General features: G+C 38.8%; 1 protein-coding gene across 1 annotated transcript in view; it reads left to right on the top strand.

Annotated features, from left to right (window-relative positions):
• The window catches only part of MGAT4C (MGAT4 family member C), a 1,083,724-nt gene that overhangs the window by 468,421 nt on the left and 602,431 nt on the right, over positions 1-12,872 (top strand). Inside the window, exon 4 of the mRNA XM_086936888.1 lies at positions 11,399-11,439. The gene's annotated coding sequence lies outside the window, so the exon portion shown is untranslated. The remainder of the gene's footprint in view (positions 1-11,398; positions 11,440-12,872) is intronic.

Below are 12,872 nucleotides of genomic sequence, written 5' to 3'. Positions count from 1 at the left end.
TAAGAAACAAACAGATACGAATACAATCTTGCATCGTAGGAGTGCCCATCACAGGAGTTTAAAAGAAAATCTCCTGTAGAGGCAGCTCCTAAGGAGTAGGAGAAATTGCACAGATACCAAAGACTTCGAAGAGCATGCAACAAATTTTTGTAATGAAATGAGTCAAAGGGGCTACCCTAAGAAGTTGCTGAAGCATTCCTTAAAGAGAGCTAGATTTACACCACGAGAAAGTCTTCTCTAGGTGAAAGAGAAGAAAGAACTTGATCAACTAGTATGTGTGACAACGTTTGGTCCTGAGACCAACAAATTCAGGCAAATAGTACAAAAAAATTGGCACCTCCTTGAGGATCTTGAATGTCCATTTCCCAAACCAATATTTGCCAGATTGTGCAGGCTGACATTTCATTAACAAAACCGAAAAGTGATTTGATATCACAATGGAATTTAAAACCAGTTGAGGGCCATCCCAAGTGTTGCAGTTGTGTGGCCTGCAACAATACAATCGAAGGCATGGAATTCAACCATCACGGTGTAAAATGGAAACATTCTAGTTTTTCGAATTGTATTCCCAGAAATGTTGTGTACGCCTTACTATGTCCCTGTATGAAAGTGGACAATCGGAAGACGGATCAACAAGCTAATACTAGGATTACGCCACATAGATCACGTATCAAAAAGAAGGTCGTGACCGCACCAATGGTGGAACATATTTTTGAGAAAGCACATGGGAAGATTGACTTTAAATGGACAATTCTAGCTACTATAAATGCTGTAAAACGTCCATTGGATATTGAAAAAGCACTGCTCCAGAAGGAGGCATATTTCATTTTGAAATGTAATAGTGCCCAAAATAGTGCCCAAACTTGATTGAATACTATGTCACACCAGAGAGCTTCGCTCTTCTTCCAAGTCCCTCCTTCAAATCCCACGTTTCAGACGTAAAAAGTGGGGAGGGACCAATTTTTCTACCTTAGCCCCCACTCTCTGGAACTCCCTCCCTGACCATCTCCGGGCGGCTACCCATTATGTGTCCTTTCGCAAGGAACTAAAAACGTTTCTTTTTAAACAGGCCTTCCCTGTGTAACCTCCCCTCCCTGCTCTACCACAGGCTCCTACTTCGCCTCTGGTGCCAATACCCTCCACTAGCGCGAAGAAACCGTTCGGTGCACGCTGCGCTTTATAAATGTTTTAAATTAGAAATTAGAAATTAGAAATAGCAAGAATATAAGGAAAGTGCGGAGTGGACCTCCAAGATATATATTCTGGTGCATATGATGACTACAATCCCTAGGGAAACAGAGTTGGTATGAATTGATTAACCACAATTCCCATAATGTACCATGTTGGATTGAGTAGTGGCCATGAACCAAACTTTGTGTTCCATGATTTATGAGTAAGTTATATTGGGGTATCCTAAAGATGTCTGCCACGACATCGAGTAGCTGCGAGTTGGACACAAAGTGCAGTTAGAAGCACAATACACCAAGGTATGCCCCAGATTAAACGTGATTTAGTTAAAGTTGCTGCAAGAATAAATGCGACAAGCTTTTAGTAACATCTCGTTTTTGCAGGAATCGCGAGTCAGGAGAAGTCTATGGAAAGCAGCACGACCCGGCATTTAGACATACCGAGGTACGCGCTTTGTTTTTCTGTAACCACAAGCCTTGTTGAAACAATGTTGCAAGGTAGACCTAGTAAACAGAGTTTCTGTCTCAGATCAGAGAAAGAACGCTGTGATGAAATCGCTTTATTAGCACAAGTGATACCGCTTGAGAAAAAAAGAAAAAAAGACTTGAGGTATGCGTTCTCCTCATTTGTTTTTCAAAAAGGGTTGTTTTGAAACACTGCTGGGAAGGAGCTCTAAATAAAGTTTTTCCTCTTCAGAAAAGAAAAATGCTGGGATATAATCCTTTAATAGAATAGGGTGAATAAAGACACCTGTGTCCCATAGGTAAGGTGCCGCAGTATGACAAATTGAATATTCGGCTTCACACTGACTTCCACTAAGCAACTGACCATAAAGAGTAATGAGCTCATATGAATATCACTGACATTATTCTCTGTTTGTTAACAGAGAGTTCTTGAATTTAAAGAAACCACCGAATGCAGCTTGGGATATAACCCATGAGGAAGAGACGAATGCACCTCCTCAGGTATAAGAAAGAGTAGTTTGTAGAGATAGTGAGAATGTGTTAAAAAGAATGAAGCCCCCTCTCTAAAAAAAATTCTTTTTACATCTCCTACAGAAAATCAGAAAGCCCTGATAAGAATCCAGGCATTCATTTCCTATGATTCAAACGCGTTGGCATAATAAAGGAGCACAGAAGAACAAGGAATTAAATCTTGCATTCTATAAACTTAGAATTAATTTCTATGTGTCATATTATGTGATTTATGCTCTTGTGCTCCTATGGATATTTAGATATCCTGTTTGAAAAAGTTTAGGACATTGATTTATTTGCTGTAATCTGTGAATAAGGTTATGAGTATTTGCTGATTCATATTTTTGGTGTAAAATTTTGTACTGTGATGCACCATGTAGAGTATGCCTTCATGGATATGTGGATTAGAGATGTTTCTTGTAAATCTTTTTGAAAGCTTTTGCGTATCTATTCTTTAAAAAGTGTGGATCATTTTCCCTTTTCATACCAAAAAAGTTCATGAAGATATAAATGTATGAACTAAAAGGTACAAATAAAATACCGGTACAAACAAAAAGAAATGTGTGTGGCCATGAAGAATCAAGTTTAAAAGCTTATGAATAAATTGAGGTTGAGGCAATCTTTTTTCAACTTTATAAAAGTGGCATTTTCGAAATTGTAACTTAAAATGCTACTTTACCATTAAAGAGGACAATTAATGACTATTTCTTAGGCACTAAACATAAAAAACCTACCTGTTCCCAATGAATGGTTAGCACGTTTTAAATGTTATCCTATGGTAGAGATAGCTTTCACAAATTTAGGAGTTTTTCATTACCAGAACATGTCAAACTTAAAAGTAATGTCCAACATTTCAATTACAATTCATCCTGCCCTATGGGCTACATAGGGTCTACTTTAGGGGTGATTTTTATGTAATAAAAGTGGAGGCTTAAGGCTTGGCAAGGGGGTTATATTGGCTAGCCAAATTGGCACTATAAACCTGCATTCAGACTGCAATGGCAAGTCTGGCATATGTTCATAGAGCTACTTAAGTAGGTGGTGTAGTGAGTGCTGCAGGCACATTTGTAGCCTTTAAATCCTGGGTACATGGTATATAACACTTTAATAGGGACATACAAAAAAAATGCCAAACAGTTGTAAGCCTTTGCAATGTTTTAGGAAGGGAGCACCTGCACTTTAACACTGGTTAGCAGGGGTAAAGTGTACAGAGTCCTAAAGCCAACACAAACAATTTCAGCAAAATAGGAGAGTGAAGACAAAACATTTAGGGGAAGACTATACTAAGGCTGACAGGTCTAACATACGGCAACCGCAATACTAATGAAAGAATTATCATTTATGCTAATGCGAGCAATTTACCAACCCAAACATAATATACCATGTTGATTATGAGTAGCACTTTTATATAGTGCCCTCCACTATTTAATCAAATGTACACAATATATGGTCAATATTACAATATAACTATTTCATTAGTATTTACACTGTTTTCTAACAAGCAAAGTGCAACTTACAATGTAATAGTAAAACATATTGAACAATAAACTAACCATAATCTTAAAGGACTAAATCATCATAGATTTTAAAGGGAATTATATCCACTATACTTAAAATCCAATAATTTTAATCAGAGCATAAGGAGGCACTCCATAAATCTACCTTGAATATAGAATACACAACTAACCTAGAATTTTCACGAAGATATAAAATGAAAAACTTTAGGATACGTCCTGTAATACAATTCACTAATCATTATGGCATGTACATTGAATCCCCCTCTCACAAAAAAAAAATGAATGAAAGTAAACAAACCCCACTTATGGATTATTTTGAAAAAACGAGGGTTATTCACCAGTAGTAATCAAGCAAAGCATTGAAAGGGTGGCCCAATTATTTCTAATTAACACTTTAAAGAAGACACTCTACACATACTAAAAACAATATCAAGACGATCAGAATTAAGAATGGAACAATAATTAACACAACTCAAGGCAACAACATCCAAGCAAACTATAGAAATGCATTAAATCCTAGCATGCGAAGTTATGCTATCTGCTAACAATCAAAGCCTGCAATATTAAGACTCAGAAGCAAGAACCCTGCTTTAAATTGAGACTTTGTTCAACCTCCCTAAAATTGGGCACTCATAATTTAATAATATTATTTATATTACTTTACAATATAAATCTAAATAAATAAACAATACAAAAAACCAATATTTAGACTGATAATTTAAAATTGATGTGATACATATTTACAAATAAAGAGAAAGTGAGTACGTTTCTCCCACCTATACATATATTCTAATATAATAAGATGTTGCATTTATACATAAAAAATCAGTATAATAACATTGCTCACCTAATACCATTAATAAATAGAAATCATTCACAATTTTAAAGCTGCAGTCCTGGTAAGGTAAAAGATTATATAAATAATACAATCCCAAAACGTATTGATAAAAAAATCCCCCAAGAAATGGAAAAATAAATCAAACCAAAATATAACATCCAAAATGACACAATCAATCAATATTTAGCTTTATTTGACCATAATATTCACAGTCATAAAATCACGTACTGCAAACAGTATAAATTGAAGTTAAAATGAATTATTACAATACATAGATTAAGAGGAATAAAATTACAAAACTCACATTTAAAAAGTTACATCAAACTGCATTTCAGATCCCACTATTCCACCTAGAAGGGGGCCTCCATGGCCTCAAATAACATGCTTTTCCTATGCCACAGGACCTTTTTCAAGAACTTGGAAACCCACCAAGCCACATGCTCATTCTCTAGTAATTGTAAGCGAAAAAGAGCTGGGTGGCATTGCCTAAGGCCTTGCTGTCTTAGAAGAGGTAGTAACCATACTTTCCTTAATTCAAAAAACAGCTTACAAAAAAAGAATAGGTGAATAGTGGACTACTCTGAGTGGGAGTCTCACAAACACGGGGGTAGAGGTCTTGACCAGTCATTCATCTTGGGTATAGTCACTAATCTGTGTACAGTGCCTAGTCTAAATCTGGTCGGAAGCATTCTATCATATCCACTAGGGACAAAGCTTAAATAAGGTTCCATAGCCAGAGAAGTGAGCCGTAACTGATGTTGCATAACTGTTGGTTTAACGGCTTGACTCAAATTGAATGAGGAGAGTAAAAAAATCATTTGGTTAAAACATTGTTTTAAAAAGAGCAAAGTATTTTCTTTGAAGAAAAAAAACATTGAGGTTAAAAATAAAGTCCAGCGCCTCAAAAACCAAAAGGCTTGTAAAATAAAAACTTATAAGCCCTTCCAAACAACATTTGTAATCCTCAAATAAAACACACCATAGTAGAAAACCATTAAAACAATAATTAATAAATGCAATATAAAATATAACATGCAAAATACACATAGAATTCTATTTTACAATGAGACCTACGAAACTACCCACTACTATCTGTTACTACACTAAGAAACAGCACACTAAAATATCATTCACTAACAAAGATTAGCCTAACTCTTAACACCTCCTCTCACCACTAAACCCTTAGAAAATAAGCGCAACCAGCAATGGGAATCTGTGACTACTATCGCCATTTACAGGCTAAAATGATGATGACAGACTACAAAATCAAATAACGGAGGTCGCACAACGCCTTCTCGACCCCACCCTAAACTGAAGAAAGATTGCTCGGACCCAAAGAGGACCAGGCCAATCCCTTCCGAAAGGATGTAAGGCCTTAAAAAAGACAAAACACTTGGGTAATGAGCCTCGTCGTAGCAGGTGCGCTACAAAAGAATTGGAGCAATCACTAGGCAGCTTGTGCGCTACGGATGACCTGGGTGTCCACAGCGGCACAACTGGCAAGAGCTGCCATATTGGCACAAAAAGTTTAGGTGTCCATCGCGACACAAGAAGAACAAGTGACCTTCATGGCACAAAAGACCTCAGTTTTCAAACTGATAATGAAGAGTATCCATTCTCAATGAATCTTGATGATGAGCCGGACAAATACGTGTTTGATCCCTGTGAAACCCGAGATATGACCTCCTTGATGAGGACTTGGACCAGCCTGGTAATTCTAAGGTTATTAAAGACTCAACAGGTGTGAAAATGTTTAACCCCACCTGTATCACACACCCAAGAGGGTCAGACTGCAGGCTCATGGACCATATAGCGAGCTTTATTAAGTTCTGTGTCCATAAGCCTCTTGAAAAAGACACCCACAATTTAATGAAGGCTAAGCGCGCCAGACCCTTCCTAAATAACAAATCAGGGATGACACCTAATTAAGATCCTCAACTACTGACTTTTCTATTCAGAGCAAGATGGGATTCAGAAAAGGGCTTGAGCACTGCCTTAAGCAGTGCCAAGACAAAGTACTAGGTACTCTAGGACCACTTTCTAGAATGTTAGACTTGGCACCCCTGTGGAGGTTTAACTCCTCCGGGGAGGAGTCAACAACCACTATGCATCCTTGGCAATGCCAATGCAGGGCTAACCTCTGAACGTAAAAGAGCAATATTAATGGAAATAAACCCGAAACTGGGTGACCTTGCTAACAAGATTATTCAGGGTGGCCCGAAGGGCTTACTCTTCGGGGAAAATGTTATTTAAATACTAGGGAGGTATGTCTCGACCTTCTCAGCCTTTAGTAAGGCCCAAACGAACATGAGACACATGCTCAGGGGTAGAATTTTTTGAAGGTCTGACAGGATGGGACTGGCTGTCAGCTGCAGACAACATAGGTCCCTGTACTACTAACAAGGACAACGTGGTTACGGAAGATATTTCATCTGAAACAATAATTCCTTCTTCCCACAAAGAGGTCGAAATACATGCACATAAGGTGGTGGCAGATGCAGGTTCCAGCAAGGTAAGAGTCTTATCCCCCGTTGGTTCTTCCCTTTTAAAGGTAGGGGGAAGACTACACTTATTCAGCAAAAATTGGACATTATTAACAAACGACTGTTGGGTGCTAGATACTATAAAGAGGTTCAAGATAAAATTCAACCTAATACCTTATCAAGTACGGCAACCCAGAGAGTTAGTCTTAGATCAGTAACAAACAACTCAAGTAGATTCAGATGTGAGTCAAATGTTACTCAAGTGGGTTATCTGCAGAGTGACAAACCCAGGACTAACTTAAGAGAACTAAATATTTTTCTAGTCTCCAGTCATTTCAAAATGGAAGGTATCCGTCTTCTAAGAGATATCCTACAAAGTAAAGACTGGCTCGTGAAACTAGATATCAAGGATGCCTATTTCACAATCCCTATGGACAAGCATTCACAAAAATATTAAAGGTCCATCTGGAAAGGGATAGTCTACCAGTTTTGTTGCCCCCCCTTTGGCATCTCTACATCCCCTTGGTGCTTCACCAAGGTTCTAAGACCAGTGGTCGCTTCTTACGGAAGAAGGGGCATAAAACTAGTGCTATATCTATACAATATGCTACTGATATCACAAAATCAGGAAGATTTGCTATAGCACATGAAATGGTCAGTGGATCTCTTCGAGAGGTTTAGGATGTATAATCAATGTCAAGAGGTCCGTAATGATATTGCAAAATCAGGTAGGTTTGCTAAAGCACATGAAATGGTCAGTGGATCTCTTTGAGGGGTTTAGGATTTATGATCAATGTCAAGGATTCCGTAATGACCCCAACACAAAATCTAGAATTCCTAGGGTTTTAGGTAGATACCATTATGGCCCAAGTACAACTACCACTAAAGAAATTGTCCAAAATAAAGAGGGAGGGAACTTACGTGTTATCAAAATATGTGGTGACCTTACGCGAACTAGCAAGAGTGGTTGTTCTTCTATCCTCTTCCATTCAAGCAGTTTCCTGGGGACCACTACACTACAGGGCTTTACAAAGACTAAAATCTTTGCGGTCGAGGAAAGGTCTGTGGTATTAAAACTGAATTTCCCTGTCACAGAAAACACGGGAAGACCTGCTATGGAGCTGGAACAATTTAGACAGTTGGAATGGCAAGGCAATGTTTGGGAACAACCCAGATCATTCCTTGGAGTCAAATGCAAGCACCTGGGCTGGGATGCGAAACTAGGAGAAATAGAAATGGGGGAAGAGGTCTCAGGAGGAAGTCCCACTTCACATAAACTGTTTGGAAATCATGGTGGGTTTGAAAGCTTTGATGAGCTTCAAATCTACTCTAAGAAACAGTGTTGTCCTCATCAGACTAGACAATTTTGCAGCAGTCTTTTATATCAATCACTTGGGGTGTGCAATACAAAAGATACTTGCAGACTTGTCCAAGCATATTTGGTACTTCTGTTGGAATAAAGAAATCTTGTTGAAGGCAGAATTTTTTCCTAGGCATCATAACACAGGATCAAAAGTTGAGTTTGTTAAGGGATTCAAGTGACTGGAAGCTGAATCTGATGTTCTTCAAAAAGATTCAGAATCTGTGGGGCCCATTTCAGGTGGACCTGTTTGCCAGCAGGCTAACTTTATAAGTAGAACGGTATTACAGTTGGATATCCGACCCCAAAGTCCTGGCAGTGGATGCTCTAGTCTAAATTTGGAACAAAGAGAATTGTTATGGCTTACCTCCATTTGCACTAATTCAGTGGGTATTACTGAAAGTATGGATGGAGTGATGCAGTATCATCTTAATTAGTCAGTGTTGGAATACCCACTTATGGTTTCCAGGAGCTCTGGAATTGGCAGTGGACAGTCCAAGTTTGATTCCAAGGACAACAAGGCGAAGATTATCCTCTTCTTTTAAAAGGAAACATGAACCTTCTTGCTTTGAAGATTTCAGGAGATCTAACAGCTACTCAGGCCTTTCAGGACAGGCCGAAAGCATTCTGGATGAGTCATGGGCACCAGAAACAAGGAAGAGATGCACAGGCGTATGGAGAAAGTGGTGTGGGTGCGGCCTGGAACGGGATTTAAATCCTGTGGATGCTCCTGTAGTAGATGTAGCGCACTACCATGCAGGTCATTTCAGATCAGTTTTATGTTATAGAACAGTTAACTGTTAGAGATCTGGCATTTCAGCAGGCTACTCACTAAAAAACGATGATTCAATTGGTAGTGACCCTTTAACTGCAGGGTAATGAAGGAAATATGACTTTGTTGCCCTACAAGAGCTACATGTGAATTGTTATGGAATGTTTACCTCATATTCAACTTATTTGTTTTGTAGCCTGATAATCCTTATCTTTCCAGAAACAAATATCTATCAAATTAGCAACCTTTCTCTGTTTAATATCTTTTAGAAGAGTATCGAATGTTAAGGCGTTAGAGATCTGTAATAGATACTACTCTATGGATGGAGTGCATTTCAAAAAGGAAAAGAACCAAAACAATCTCTGAAAATATTATTTATCCATATTTTGCAGACTGTAAGAAACTGTGTGTTGTAAATTGCATGAACATAGAATGACTGATGTTAGACCAGATTGTTAAGATCAATTAATAATATCCTTTGTGAAACCCTATAAGGTGGTGTCTACAGCTACCATTTCAAGATGCATAAGAACAGTCATGTTTGAAGCAGCAGTAGATTTGTCCAAATTTGGAGCACACTTTTCTCGGGGGAAGGGGGGGGGGGGCCGATGGCCAGCAAAGTGTTTTGGGCTGGAGGCTCACTTTCCGATATATCAAAAGTGGCAGACTGGTTTAATGCCTCCACCTTTGCAAGCTTTTACCTTTTGCCTGTGGAGTATGTGATCAGTATGGCATTGAAAAGCTTTAAACATGCATAACGGTAGCCTCCGGTCTTGTAATGAAATGGCGATTCTCCAATTAACATACAGAAAGCACTAGGGCAGCTCGAGCCACATGGATGATAATCCACATTTCCATCCAGGCCAACTTTTAAACGTTGTACAGTGCCTGGTTGGACCCCTTGCCCTATACACAGGAAGGTTTCTCCTAAACATGTACCTCATATTCGTTTCCCCAATTCATACTGTGAGGTCTGATATGATTCAGCACACAATCATTTCAGCAGTATGCCTGTACTGAAGTGAAGGATTAATTTATTACACATAAAAGCAAAAAGGCAAATGTCGGTCCTCAGGGGAGGAACAAGCCAAGCACATTGAGGAGGAGTAGCCAAGAGAAGTCTGGTCAGTTATCAATTGGCCGCTGCATTTCCAGGAAACTATAATAGGGCGAGTGCAGCAAACGTATCATTAGTCTCAATAGGAGTCATTCTGAGTTATATGACATTACATGTGGCTTAAAGCACTCCCAGTTATATCTGATAAGAATACCTCATATCAACAAGAAACTCCGAGAGCATATGAAGAGGCATCATGCCACAGGCCAAGTGCACTTATGAGCTCACAGAACTCTGCGGTGACTCTTATGCACACTTGTAGGTATTTTATTGCTTGGAATATGCAGAACGTGTGCTTCCTCTGCTGCTCCCCACCTACTACAGTAGGGGAGAAGGTGGCCATGTTCTGTTTTACAACTTTGGTTAGTTATACATTTTTAGACATGATTAATTTGCACGATGGGTTTTTTGGCTGCAAATCTAGAATGTAAATAAGAAAACTATCAATCTGAAATGCAACATATTTGGATGAAAAACGGGATTAGCCGGTGAGGTCCACTTGAACATGCCTCTCTTTGCAAATATGGAAAGATTAAAAAAAAAAAAAAAAAGTTCAGGACAGAAAAAAATAAAATAAAAAAACGACTAACGTTTAAAATGATCAATTTGGGAAGTGGTCCTGCATTTTGATCATAGCAATTTTTAAGAAGCCATTTGGTGATCACCGAAGATTGAGCACAGGATTCACATATGAAGCCCAGCTTGGTGTGCTACCACTTCGGTCTAGGGTGCGAGGCAGGGCAGCTGTCTCCAAGGGGAGGTGCTGGTGCTGATAGTCAGGCGTATATATTGCTGTGCAGCTGAAGCAGCAGTGGTCGAAGCAGGGGTCAGACAAACACTCATCCCTCAATATTTGTAAGGGATACGGTACACTATGTATGCATTAAAAGAAGATGTTTTCTTTCCCTTAACACTCCGGTGTGATCAGTTTCGTAACTGTTACTGTTCGATCCATGAACAGAATTGTTAATAGGACTTTTTGTAGAATTTGTCTTGCTTGTTACCATTTTAATTACAGATCTCTGTTCGTACCGAAGTGATATGCATTTGTTCCTATGTGTTATTTATTAATGTGCCTTCTGAAAAACAAACATTACAAATTATAATAAACCAGATTGAACTAAAGATCTTCTGTTTCTTTCTCCTCAGGTAACACACGTGACTAACTAGTCGTAGATGTCATCATTGAGGTAAGTTACTAAGGCATGTGTGTTGTAATGAATTATAAAAAGCCACCAGCGGTTATCTAAACTGATCATTACCAATGGTGGCAGGTTCCATCAACTTCCGCAGATGCTGCCTTGAAATATATTAAAAGCCAGAAGCAATTTTTTTCAAACATTTAATTACGTTAAGGCACTCAAATATAAATGAACAGTGGCACCCATGGGGAACTCACATTTACATTTCCTGAGTTTTGACAGATTATCAGGAAAAAATACTACTTCATTCCATCTTTTGTACCACATAAAATTAAGAAAACGTCTTCGTACTCTAAAATAGATGTTCTTTTAGCAACTGTTAATTTGCAACTAGCGACTTGGTTCAGTTTATTGATTCAGGTGATCAAGCTAAAACATGAACCCAACTCGATCATCCTTTTTCTATACTCGTTATAACCATCATACTTTTGAACTCCAAAAAACACTTCTCAACGCAAAAAGGTGAAGCTACTTAATCTTACAAATCGCCAATACCACAGGACTATAAAAGCATTTTATTATATATAAATTATAAATGTGCCGCATCAAACTATAGCAAAAACCTTTTAGTTAACATAGCGTTAAGAAGCAGATCTCTCAGCAATAATTTCCCCTGCACAGGGACTCATTGGATGAACTTGCACAGGGGAGAGAAAAGGGGTGTCATGAAGTCCGCTAATGATTGAAACACAGAAATCCACCCTTCTAATGTAAGTGCAGTGAAAAACGATTTAGGGTCAGATGCACAATGCATTTTTCCAGCCACAAATGGACCAATTCAAAGAATTGGGCCGGAAAAATCCTTTGTCAAATGTACAAAATTCAAAATGCGATTCGGTAACTTGGTAATGAATCGCATTTTCCATTTACAATTCGGTATTTGGAAGGGGCATGTTTAGAGCGCAATCGGTGCAGAATGTTTGACTGTTTTTGGTTGCAAAAACAGTAATAATTTGCCACCAGTTTAAAAACGCCTCCCTTTGCCTCCACAGACCCAAGGGAGCTAGGGAAAGGTGAATGATGCTGTGGCGACACCAACCACCATTGCCTTGTCCTTAGGGGGATTTGTCTCCATGCTGGCAACAGCGGAGTCAAAGCTGCTTTCTTTGCAACTCTCTCTCTGTTCCCGTGCTCTCATTTATTGTGGGATGGTGAGGGAAGGTCCATAGGCAGGTGTGGGGAGAACCCAATATGGCAGATGTATTCATGTTATTGTGTATTCATGTTACTGTGAAAGATACTGAGAGAAATGGAGGAGAGTGTCAGATCACAAGATAGGCAAGCAAATTGAGAGAAAAGTGGAACAATCTGAATAGTGGAGAACATGAAATAAACTGTGCCTGTTAGGAATAAACCTTGAGAATAATCTGTTATGGGTTTTCAAGGTGCAGGAGGATGACAGGGTGATAGAGGCTGACACC

This window comes from Lissotriton vulgaris, chromosome 1_1, assembly GCF_964263255.1.
Source record: "Lissotriton vulgaris chromosome 1_1, aLisVul1.2, whole genome shotgun sequence".
Classification (NCBI taxonomy): domain Eukaryota; kingdom Metazoa; phylum Chordata; class Amphibia; order Caudata; family Salamandridae; genus Lissotriton; species Lissotriton vulgaris.
The sequence above is the reverse complement of the archived record's forward strand: the minus strand, read 5'-3'. Positions and strand labels throughout refer to the sequence as shown.